This window comes from Ovis canadensis, chromosome 23, assembly GCF_042477335.2.
Source record: "Ovis canadensis isolate MfBH-ARS-UI-01 breed Bighorn chromosome 23, ARS-UI_OviCan_v2, whole genome shotgun sequence".
Classification (NCBI taxonomy): Eukaryota; Metazoa; Chordata; class Mammalia; order Artiodactyla; family Bovidae; genus Ovis; species Ovis canadensis.
The window spans coordinates 16,209,628-16,222,114 of NC_091267.1; positions in this window are offsets into that span (position 1 = coordinate 16,209,628).

Consider the following 12,487-nt stretch of genomic DNA (forward strand, 5'->3'; position numbering starts at 1 on the left):
GTGCTTTAATTTTTCCTTTCTATAGTGAGGCACATTTCATCTTTTTACATTGTAGTCACACTTAAGCATTTGAAGAGATCAATCTGACAAAAATAGTTTAAAAGTTCTATTTGAAAAGAAAGGAACCCAGTGCCCCAAATAAATCATTGCCCTACAAGCATCTCAAACTTTTCATCCCAAAATGGTGAACCCACTTTATCAGTCAAGTAAAATGATTACCGGATTAAATGTTAGGCTGGAAAGATGTTGACACATGTAAGATTACTCTTGAAGGTAAAATACAGGCTCAAAAATGTATTGCTGTGTATACAAAAGTAAAAAAAAAAATTGTGAAGTGATTATAAAGGAAATTTCATGCTCAGTAAAACACATACTGTCTAATGATTCATGGAATTATTGAGTTGGAGGGTTCCTGTGGACCAACCAGCCCAGTCCTCTCGCTTTACAGACGATGGGAATGCGTCACAGTTCAGTGATCTGCCCGGGGATATGCAAGCAGGGGAGACGGGAGGAAGAGTGAGGGACGAGTGTACGGTGAGGCGCATGGACCTTTCCTCACCCGGGAGTACCGCTCTGAGCTAATTGAGTACAGTCTTTGCCTTTTAGGAGTTTGCAACTAAACATAATTATATCAACATAATTATAACAAAAAGCTCATACATACTCATTACTTAGTTCAACTAATCTTAGAAACCGCTTGCTATACATCATGCTCTACTGGGTGTCTGAGATTTAAGGAAAGGTATGCTCCAATATTTGCCCCCCAAGGAAGTTGAAGTCGTGGTGGAGAGACCAACATGCCGCAAATCATGAGAATTCATTTCAGTATGAAGTGGTAACGTGGGCAGCATGAGGAATTACGGTAACACAGGGGTGGAGTTTAGAGCATCCAACCAGGTGATGGTGTGAGAAACACTCGCCAAATGAGTTAGTCAAGCAAAATAGTGCATGATGTCTGTGTGCCTGTATCTGTGCATCGGTGTCAGTTTGTGGACAGACAAACTGCAAGAGGTGATACATGTGCAGACACAAGGCTGTAGTACTTTTTGGAGTCTCTTTAAGGAGATTTATGCTTTTATTTGAGTATCAAATATCAGACAGTGATAGAAAAGCTCAGCCACATGGAACAAACATAACTTCTTTTGTGCCACATTAAAGCACTTATATTTGATTTTATGTTATAGAGGGTGAAGGAAAGCAAGGATGAAAAAGTGAGTGAGAAAGAAAGTGACTGTAAATCTGATTAGAAGGTTTAGGAAACACTATATGGAAAAGATAACAAATGAGAAATGGGTTAGGGCATTCCCGGCGGAAAAACTGAGCAAGGATGGAGATAGCAAAGCATGGAGCATCGTACAGGAAGACGGAGAATCTTGCTGGCCTGGGGCACAGAGAAGAGAAAGCTCCTGGTCCACGCTTGATCATCCAGTGCCCAGACATGCAAGCTGAACATCGACGCGGAAGTCATCAAAGCAAGAAGATCTTCATTAATGAGTGGGTCACTTATAAATTAGTCGCCATTGTTTAATGCAATGGTTTGTTCATTTCCATTGAGTCAATGATGACTCATTAATAGATTCAGATAATACAGTGTGAAGAAAACACAACTGAACTGTAAAGACAAATGACAAAAATCGAAAAATATGTGCAACTACTAGAAATCAATAAATGTGATATTGGAGAATTACTTAAATATTACACAAAGACATTTATAAAGAGAATTTAGCAGTTGACAATTAATTGTTAATTTCCAAATTATGTAACAATTAACTTCCAATTAATGTAGCAATTAATTGTTAGCCTCACCCTAGAAAAACTCCACAAGGATGATAACATGGTAGGCTCATTGAAAGAAAATCCTGCAACGATCACATAATTACCTGAGAGAGATCCTTGGGGGAAATGATGAAGATTGAAAGTATTTGCCTGCAGACGTGATGATTCTTATGATTATGCAGCAAAAACAATCATGAAGAGAAGGACGCAGATGAGGAAACTGAGGCCCAGAGATTCAGGTAACTCACCCTCAAAGTCTAGTGTCGAGTGTGGCTAAGATGAGTTGAAGGCATTATCCTCCTTGTTCCATAACCGATAACAGTGAGGATTTGCCTAGAGCCTCCAAAGGTTTTATCATCTGCAAAATGGGGATAATAACAGTCCAATCCTTCCAAGGAGGCTGTGAGTTTTAACTGAGATAATGTGTGTCCACGCGCAGCACAAGGTCAAGCCCAGGAGAGACAGATCACTGCTGTGACTCTTACTATTTACAGCATCACGATTTGACATGAAGTAGCTGCATAAATGATTCAGGCTTACCAAACATAAATACATACTTGCGTGCTTCCTTTGATTATTTTTATGTGAGAAGGAAGTGAGCCTTTCTTTGCCAAATAAATAATTTATAATGAGGCTTAGAGAACGTGTCTGCAGCGCAGAATGAAAACCAAACTGCAGTGAGCAGATCTGGGTGAAGTCCCCAAGAACGGTCATTTCTAGTCTCCTAATGAGTGTCCACGAGCAGGGGCAGCCGAGTCCAGCATCTCCCATCCCACCCATTTCAGAGCAGAGCAGCCTCCAGCTGCTTCTCTCGAGAGGAAGATGGTGAGACGATGAGGGATTCCCTGTAAGTTACTTTCCTGTAACAGAGACATCACTCTGCATGCCAGCACTTGGAAAATTTCTAGCATTTTCCCTCAACCATCACACACTTCCCTCCTACTGAAAGAAAGACTGGGGAACCAACTGTAGCCTTCTTTTAAGACTCCAGCTCCTCATGGATGTCAGCTCTTCAACAACGCAATGCCTCGCTCCTGCAGGACCGTGGAGTGTCTCACATGGTTTTCCTCTGCTTGCTTTTGCGGTGCTAGCTGCTGCTTTTTTCCTGTCGACCTCTTCTTATAATCATGTTTTCAGGTTCCCTTCTCACCAGTGGCTGCACACTAATCAATGAAAATACACCCTCCTCCCTTCCAACTTGTCATTTTTCAGATGAACACAGTGCACAAAACTTTGGCATGCAGACCTGGGGACTCAGGGAATGTTAGTAATTCAGTGGGTATCCATCGTAAGTATGATCTGCTGGATGCAAGGATGACCAGGTGACGTGACCTGCCAGTTGCCGTTTCTGGAGGATCCCGCCAGGACAGGAAAGCCTCTGCTCCAGGACAGGAAAGCCCTCGGGGTGCTGAGAGCTGGGCTCCAGGGCAAGTCCTGGATGACAGGAGACCTCGTGATGAGCCCGCAAAGCTGGAGAGAAGACAGTGGGGGTGGCCCTGCGAAGGACCTTAACGGGCAGAGAGGGAATTTCATTTCTGAGAAGACAAGGAAAGCATCCAGGTACTTACGCAGGACCGTGGAACGGCCATGCATGGGGGCAAACGACGCTGCCATTCAGACTGATTCCTCTCCTGGATTAACCCTCTAGATCCATTAAAGGAGTCTCAGGAACAATTGCTGTGAACATGTCTGTGTGTATTTCCAGGGCTCAGTCTGGAAGCGCGTAACCCCTTAGCCTCCCACTCACACAAATACTCATGGGCAAAACACGTAGCTGAAGAGGAGGAGAAAGGTTGGAAGTGAAGTGGAAACACGCAGACCCCTCTCTGTTCCGCAGTTAAGCAAGCCCGGTGGCCAGTGTATTCCAGGCCAGGTATCGGAGCAGCAAGTCTGCCCTCCTTCCTCTGTGGGGAAGGGTTGGTGGTGAGGTACTCAGGGGCAGGAACCCATGCGTCCTTTACGGTCAGACAGACTTGGGTTTTGTTGGAGCCCCTCCACTGATGAGCTGTGTCACTCAGGGCACACGCTCAGCCTCTCTGGGTACAAGTGCCCATAAAATGCAAATGCTGAAATCCATCTTGTAATTTTATTGACAGATCCAAAGGAGGACCAAAGGCAAAGGGCCTGACAAGAGTAAGTGTTCAATGAATATTAGTCCCTGGAATTATAATATCCTACCTGGTTGACTGTAAAGGGAAACAACGATGGTCAGCAAAGATGGAGCACCCAGGAGAACCAGGGCTGGGGAGGCGTGCGGTCTACTTAATGAGGTGCTATTTTCATTTCTATCTGTCTTCCCAGGACAGCAATTGAAAGAAACATTCATAGGATGTGACATCTATATGTTTGCTCAGTTTGCGCAGAGTAATTAACGTTTTGATCAGGTTCAAAAAATCTTAATTAGGCCCGTGAGCTCTTAGGGGATACATCCATTTTAGACTGGTTTATTTAGAAGACTCAGGAGCAGTGTTCTCTCTGCTGATTTTTTGGCCCTGATTTGAGCCCATGGGGTGTATGTACCCAAATTCTAAATCCAACCCAGGCAACCAATGATACCACATCCCTGTTTCCTGAGACACCCGGGATCCAGGGGCTGGTGTTTTCTTTTGTTCTGCCTTCATGTGAGCAGTTAGCTTCTGTATCTTCCCTGCATGGTGGGTGGTGTTGTCTGCCTGGGGTCTTTATCTTGTGCATCTGAGGTGGTTAAAAACAAAGAAAGCTTTTCAGTTAGACCTAGAAATTGCTTCTGTGTGCATACATTAAAATTTGCAGGAGAATTCAGCTCGCTTCACTTTTCTTTTTGTGCGCTTCCACTTTGCAACTGGCTCAAGGAATTTACTCCCAAAGAGTAATTCACTTTTATCCCTGCAGGATCTCCAAGAGTAGGGGATACAGATCCTGTTTCATTTTATTAATATCCTGATAGCCCAGGAGACATTCTCAAAGGCACCTATAAAGCAGACTTCCCGGAAGTCACCTGAGTCTGTGCAATTCAGTATCACTGGATAAGAAGGCCTCTTGAATGACTTTCCAACCTCAGTTGTGTCCGGTGTTCAAATGACCCCAAAGGAGCACTGGATAATGTGGGTGCTTCCTCCTGCCAGCAGACACACAGCCCGGAAGGTTATACACAGACAGATGCGTGGAATTTTTAATTTTATATTTACCTTGATATTGCTATTCCAATCCCTTATGATATTTAGCGTTGATGAGTAATGTTTTCTCCAGATCTTTTTATAAACTTTCATGATGAATCCCTTCTGTGAAAGGCATCATGTGGGAGATTTCAGTCATACATCGAAGCAGCGTCATTTGCACTATTGTGACTTTGCTAAGCCGGAGGATTTGGTCCTTATGGTACATTCTAGGTTCTTCCTAAGTCTCAGAGGCTACAAAGAAACGGTGGGTACGTAGCACACCACTCCTGGGGTTTCCCCAAAGATATATGTGCTACCTACCTCTGAAAGGGATGTGTGCTATGCTGTGCTAAGTCATTTCAATTGTGTCTCACTCTTTGCGTCCCATGGACTGTAGCCCTCCAGGCTCCTCTGTCCATGGGATTCTCCAGGCAAGAATACTGGTGTGGGTTGCTGGTATTATTCCTCCAGGGGATTGTCCCAGTGCAAGGATCTGACCTACGTCTCTGTCTCCTGCATCGCAGGCAAGTTCTTTACCGCCAGCAGTGCCTCCTGAAAGGAGCCCCGAGCCAAAGTGTGAGGAGGCCTGGCTTCTTCAGGCCCTGGAGCTGCCCTGGCACCCGGGATTCGCGTCTCAGGGCGGCAGTGGCACAGGCTCCGTGCCGTCCCGCCAGCCTCACAGGGGGCACGTGGGTGTGTAGTCCCCACGTGCTCTTCTGGCCCCTGCACAGGGACCACCAAAGGCTCGGTTACCTGACCTTGGGAGCCATCCAGACCACTGTCTGCTCTGTGGGTGAGTTTGGCAGTTCAGAGGGTCGTGCGGATGGGCTGAGAGCCACAGATAATATTTCCAACAACAACGTTAAGGAGAAAATGAGTCCCAGAGCTGCCCCACTGGGAGCCAGAACTTCCCCAGGAGGTGAGTAGTAACCCCGCTCTATGTCCTAAAAGTCTTCCTGCTATGGGGAGGGAAGTGGCTGACGGAGGTGGGGAACCAAAGTCTGCAGGGGTTTCAGTTCCAAGGAGAGCCTTTAGTGCAGTCTACTTAGAAACACGTTTTCCTGCGAAATCATGTCCACAGCAACCCCCCTCCTCCCCCCTGCTTCATCCCCTGCCGCCTGATGGAGCCAGGCTGATCCTCCAACAGGAAAATCAGCCAGAGATGGTGTTTCCAGGCCATGCATGTGCTATTCTGTTTCTTCCCCCACCCCTCCCCCCTTTTAAATAACAGGAACTAATTGGCAAAATCCTAAAGGAAATCAGCCCGGAATATTCTTTGGAAGGACAGATGCTGAGGGTGAAGCTCCAATACCTTGGCTACCTGATGCAAAGAGCCGACTCATTGGAAAGACCCTGATGCTGGGAAAGATTGAGGGCAGGAGAAGAAAGGGGCGAGAGAGGATGAGACGGTTGGATGGCATCACGGACTCGACGGACATGGGTTTGAGCAAGCTCTGGGAGATAGTGAAGGACAGGGAAGCTTGGCGTGCTGCAGTCCATGGGGTCACAAAGAGTCAGACATAACAAGCCACTGAACAACAATAACAAAACTGGTAAAGACTAAAGCGGTCCTTCTCAAATCTTCTAGTGTTGGCTTCCTGGTTTCTTCAGCATTTGCAATAAGAGGAAACAGTTGTACCGGAGGGAAGGTGTGTGTCTGGGGTTACATCTGTGCAGAGAGATAGAAAGCCAGAGAGAGACCAGCAGAGGCTGAGAGGTGCAAAAGCACACGGGAAGCTGAGACTCTGAAGGTTGAGCCCTGGGCCTGTGAGGTTCATCTTCTCGCCTGGATCCTCCAGATCCTACTCTGCCTCCTGGGGAAGGGGATAGGTTCTCTGTTCTCCGCACAATGGCCCATTTCTCTAGATCTCTCTGAATCACATTCAATCCCCAGCCTTGTCCTGGGATGTTCAGATCCGAATTGCCCCTAAGGAATCTTTCCAGTAAAGCTTCCTAAGTTCCAGGAAACCAGCTTCACCAGTCAGAGCTGGTCCCCAGAGCTGCGCTGGAGGGCGGGTCTCCTGCAATGTAGAACCACACCCCTGAGGGGCCGTAGCCCCATCCCCAGCCTGAGCCGGTGAAGGCTGGGCTGGTGGGCGGGCCTCCCCACACTTCCCAAGCCGGGCGTTCTGTTGGAAGTCTCTTCTCCCAGCCTCCACGTCCAGGGCCTGGCATTCACATGCCGCTTCAGCTACTCCTTGTTCCTCTCTCTGAGGACTCATCCCCTCCAGGTAACCAGGGAGACTAGTTGCCATAGTAACGACAGGTTTACTCCGCCCGCCCTGGAAGGAGCCGCTCCTGCCAGGAGCGCTTGCCAGGACCGCACTAGCTGCGGGACCCCCAGGGCCAGGCCGGGTGCCAAGCAGACCCCGCTTTCCAAGAGCCCTCTGCCCTCCATTTCCAGCTCCTGCCCTTTCCCGTCCCCTCCGTCCCCTCCTGTACTGTGGAAATTAAAGCGGGGACCCCAGTTTTCCCAGGACCACTTTAGATGGTTAGCAGGTAATTTAATTCTCCAAGAGCAGCTCAAGGGTGCAGCCTGTGGTCCAGGACTCACCGCGGGCAAACAGACTGCACTTAAATCCTGGCTCTTCAGCGCCTGCTAACTGGCTGGCAGACAGCAGTGTGGATGGATGCAGGCTGGACCCAGGCCTGGCTCCCAGGAACAGCTCCGGCTTGCCAAGCATTGATAACCAAGCCAGCCAGATTTTTAAAAGGGACTGACCCACCCTCCCGTCTGCTGGAATCTCTGCTGCTCTAGTGCGCGAGATGGCAGGGACACTGCGCTCCAGATATTAAGTAGAGAATCCAAACATTTCTAACAACAAATCTGGCAATGCCTCTGGCCTCACTGGCCTTCCGAGGCTTGTGTTGAGACCTCGGCTCTCGTCTAGAGTCCCCACTCCCCATCCCTTCCTGACGCTGCCCACAATGAGAAGTGGTGATGAGTCGCCCAGTCTGTGGACCCCAGGGGAGGTTGTTCTCACCTGAAGCCTTGAGCAGCAGAATGGAGTGTGTGGATTCAAGGCAAGCTCCCAAAGGGCACACTTGGTGTGTGTTTGCATCCGTGTGTGCGTGTCCCTAAGTGGTTCTGCACCCTCCCCTACAGGACACAGAGTGTGCACATGTGCATGCTCAGTCGTGTCCGACTCTTTGCGACCCCATGGACTGTAGCCCACCAGGCTCTGCTGTCCATGGGATTTCCCAGGCAAAAATACTGGAGGAGGCTGCCATCTTCTTCTCCAGGGCACCTTCCCAACCTAGGCACTGAGCCTGTGTCTCTTGTGTTGGCAGATTCCTTACCATCTGAGCCTCCTGGGGAGCATCGGATGTGCCCCCCCCCCCCCCCCGCTGCTTGGGTATCACAAGACGCTACTCTTGAGAGGAGAACTGAACCCGTAATACCCGTGGTACTTGGCTGTGTTTCTAAGTGACTCAGATTCTTTCTTCTTAGGGGACATTTTCCAATCAATTTCTAGGGCTCCCTACATAAGTGTGAGTCTGTCCCTCTCCTAATATTGAGGATGGAACCTCTGTCCCCAGAATTTCTGGGTGCTTCACCATCATCCTTCATTACAAGAGGCTCTTTGTCTGTAAAGACAGATGTTTGTGTAGAGTTATTCCTAATATTGTATTTGGTCAACAGACCCTGGTAGCTCAGATGGTAAAAGAATCTGTCACAATGAGGGAGACACAGGTTTGATCCCTGGATCAGGAAGATTTCCAGGAGAAGGGAATGGCTACTCACTCTAGTATTCTTGCTTGGAGAATTCCACGGATAGAGGAGCCTGGCGGGCTACAGTCCATGGGCTCTCAGAGAGTTAGACACACAGTGATTCATGAGTCTGTTGCAGTGACTAACACACACATTCCTAATATTGTATTTGGTCAACAGAGTAACAAAGGTCTGTATTCCTGAATCTAAAAAAAAGAAGAAAAAAAATGCAAAAGAAATCAAGCTACTTGAAACAGGTTTCTCTGGATAGTAAATGATCAAGAAATCATCCAACATTTTATTTTAATAACTGATGTGGGAAGTACAGAGACATCTAGCCTATCTTGGATGCAGAGGAATTTTTCCTAGTTTTTTCAGAAAATGAAAAAGTCTTATAAATCTGAGAAAGAGAGAATGTAAAATGTGCCTCAAACATTCATCAGCGTTTCAGGTAGCAGGAAGGACCACACACATCGTGTCAGCTAAACGGGGGTTTTGGACTAAAATAATCTCCCAGATCTGTTCCCACTCTGGCATTAGATTGTGCGTATGCTTTCTGACATTTCACAAAGCATTTGGATAAACAACGTCAGCTGTCCCAGACAATAAGTCTGTTTTTATTTTTAACCCCGAGAAAGAGTGATTCTAGAAAGGGAGTGGTTTTATCCGCAGCAGTGCTTTGGGGGCAGAGGTAAGTGCAGAAAAGAGAAAGCCAAGTCTCAATCCTGGAGCAGCTGTGCTCTGCCCAGAATTCTAAATCCTCGGTAGAAGACACAGGTTCGATCCCTGCATCAAGAAGATCCACCGGAGGAGGAAATGACAACCCACTCCAGTGTTCTTGACTGGAGAATCCCACGGACAGAGGAGCCCAGTGGGCTACAGTCCATGGGGTCAGAAAGATTCAGACATGACTGAGCGTGTCAAGGATGGGGAGGGAGGGTTAGCATGAGAGACAGCTGGGCTGCAAAACGGAAGGGCAGAGCTACTCCTGGAGTGCAGGAGCTGGGTCAGAAAAGCCTGGGTATGGGTCCTAGATCTGTCTTGATAGACAGTTCAGTTAAAGTCTCTGTTTCGCAAACCATCCTTTCTTTATTCATTTGTTGTTTATTTATTCATCCCATCTGAGGTGCCAGGGATAGAGCAGTGAGCCAAAGAGATAAAAATCTCTGGCCTCATGGGAAGAAAAACCATAAGTTAAAGCAAATACAATGGAGCCTTGAATGACGTGGGTCTAAACTGCACTGGTCCACTGACATGTGAGTTTTTCAGTAGTAAATATAACAGTCACACAAGATGTGAGGTTGGATGAGTCTGCAGATACTGGGCTGTGTAACTAGAGGGCTGACTCTAAGTTACAGGTGGATTCTCCGTAGGGTGGAGTGTTGGTGCCTCAAGTATTCCACTGTGCAAGGCCATTTATAACCCATGACTGTATATACCAGGCTGTACCATGTCAAGTGGGAGCAAGTGGGGTATGGAGAGAGGGTTGCAAGCAAGGGACCATGGTAGCTGATTTGTCACTGGAGACCTCTCTAATATGGTGACCCAAATGGACTGATGTACATTTGATGAGAAAAAGAAAGTGCTTGTTGCTCAGTTGTGTCTGACTCTTGGCGACCCCATGGATGGTAGCCCGCCAGGCTCCTCTGTCCGTGGAATTCTCCAAGCAAGAATACTGGAGTGGGTAGCCATTCCTTTCTTCAGCGTATCTTCCCAGCTCAGAGATCTAACCCGGGTCTCAGGCATTGCATGAACATCCTACAAATAACGACCGCTCTTGCTCCTCCCTCACATGTCTGTTCAGAGGTTGCAGAGCAATGACCCGTGCGATACGGGTGAGCAGGTGCAGGCATAGAGTCTCTGCAGATGTGATTAGTTAATTTGAAGTCACACTGGGTTAGCGTGGGTCCCCCAGTATGGCTGGTATCCTTGTGAGAAAAGGGGGAGAGACACGTGTGCAGGGGCATAGGGGGAGGACAGCTCTGTGCTGAAAGAGGCAGCGATCGAATGAGCTGCACAGCGAGGGTGGCTGGCCACCACCAGACACTGGAGAGAGCCTGGGTCACGTCCACCTGCGGCACCTCCAGAAGGAACAAGCCCTGCCCACGCTGTGACTTTCGACTTCCAGCCTCCAGAAGAGAGGGAGGGAATTTTTGTTTTCTGAGCCACCCAGACTGCAGTACTGTGGCACCACAGTCCCAGGAAAGTAACCCATGCCTCCTTTACAGATGATGAACCTGTCTTCCAGAGCTTTCTGATACATCCAGGTTGAGGGCCCCTAGAGGATAAACAAGGGCTGGAATTTCAAGGTCAGCTGGTTGACATAACATCGACCCTTGTCCCATTTGTAAGTTGAGAACCACCTGCTCCACATGGGAGGAAGCAGAAAGCCAAACATGGCTTGAAATTTAGGACTTGAAATTTTGCTTTTACTCTTTTTTAAAGCTGTCACTCATGACTGAGTAATTGAAAATGACAGGTTTATATTAGGAAACCAATGACACAAGTATCCCCCATGTTTTAATCTCCAAAATTAAAGAGTCTGGGTGAAGATGAGTGCAGGTGCCTGCAAGGGAAAGACAGCATTCCGGGCTCTGTCCTGCCAGCTCTCTGACTGGCTCCTTCAGAAGTGAACGTGCAGACATGTGCTCAAATGACAACCGGAAACATAACCAAACCAGTTGGGAGGCATGGAAAATCTGGAGAGTATCTATGCCTTCGGGATGTCATTCAGATAGTGACCACAGAGCACTGCTGCTCACACCGTCCTGAGGACTGAGGACTGACCCTGGTTCTTCACCGAGTGATGCCTCTCACCCCACGGTGCACAGGATGGCTCGTCTTCACGTGGGTGTGAAACTGGTCTGAGCTTTCTCCCCAACCCTGCTGCTGTATGAGCCGGAGTCCTCCAGAGAAGCTGAACCAATAGGGTGGGGACACACATTGAACAGTATGGGTTTGAACTGCAGAGGCTCACTTACATGTGGGTTTTAATTTTTTCAATAAAAACAATAAATACATACTGCGCAACTACAGGATCCAATATTGGTTGAGTCTGGACAAAGCTAGTGGAGGTGATGGAATTCTAGTTGAGCTATTTCAAATCCTGAAAGATGATGCTGTAAAAGTGCTGCACTCAATATGCCAGCAAATTTGGAAAACTCAGCAGTGGCCACAGGACTGGAAAAAGTCAGTTTTCATTCCAATCCCAAAGAGAGGCAATGCCAAAGAATGTTCAAACTACCGCACAATTGCACTCATCTCACATGCTAGTAAAGTAATGGTCAAAATTCTCCAAGCCAGGCTTCAGCAATACATGAACCGTGAACTTCCAGATGTTCAAGCTAGTTTTAGAAGAGGCAGAGGAACCAGAGATCAAATTGCCAACATCTCCGGGATCAAAAAAGCAAGAGAGTTCCAGAAAAACATCTATTTCTGCTTTATTGACTATGCCAAAGCCTTTGACTGTGTGGATCACAATAACCTGTGGAAAATTCTGAAAGAGATGGGAATACCAGACCACCTGACCTGCCTCTACCCTCTATATGTGGGTCAGGAGGCAACAGTTAGAACTGGACATGGAACAACAGACTGGTTCCAAATAGGAAAAGGAGTACGTCAAGGCTGTATATTGTCACCCTGCTTATTTAACTTATATGCAGAGTACATCATGAGAAACGCTGGACTGGAAGAAGCACAAGCTGGAATCAAGATTGCCGGGAGAAATATCAATAACCTCAGAAATGCAGATGACACCACTTTTATGGCAGAAAGTGAAGAGGAACTAAAAAGCCTCTTGATGAAAGTGAAAGAGGAGAGTGAAAAAGTTGACTTAAAGCTCAACATTCAGAAAACTAAGATC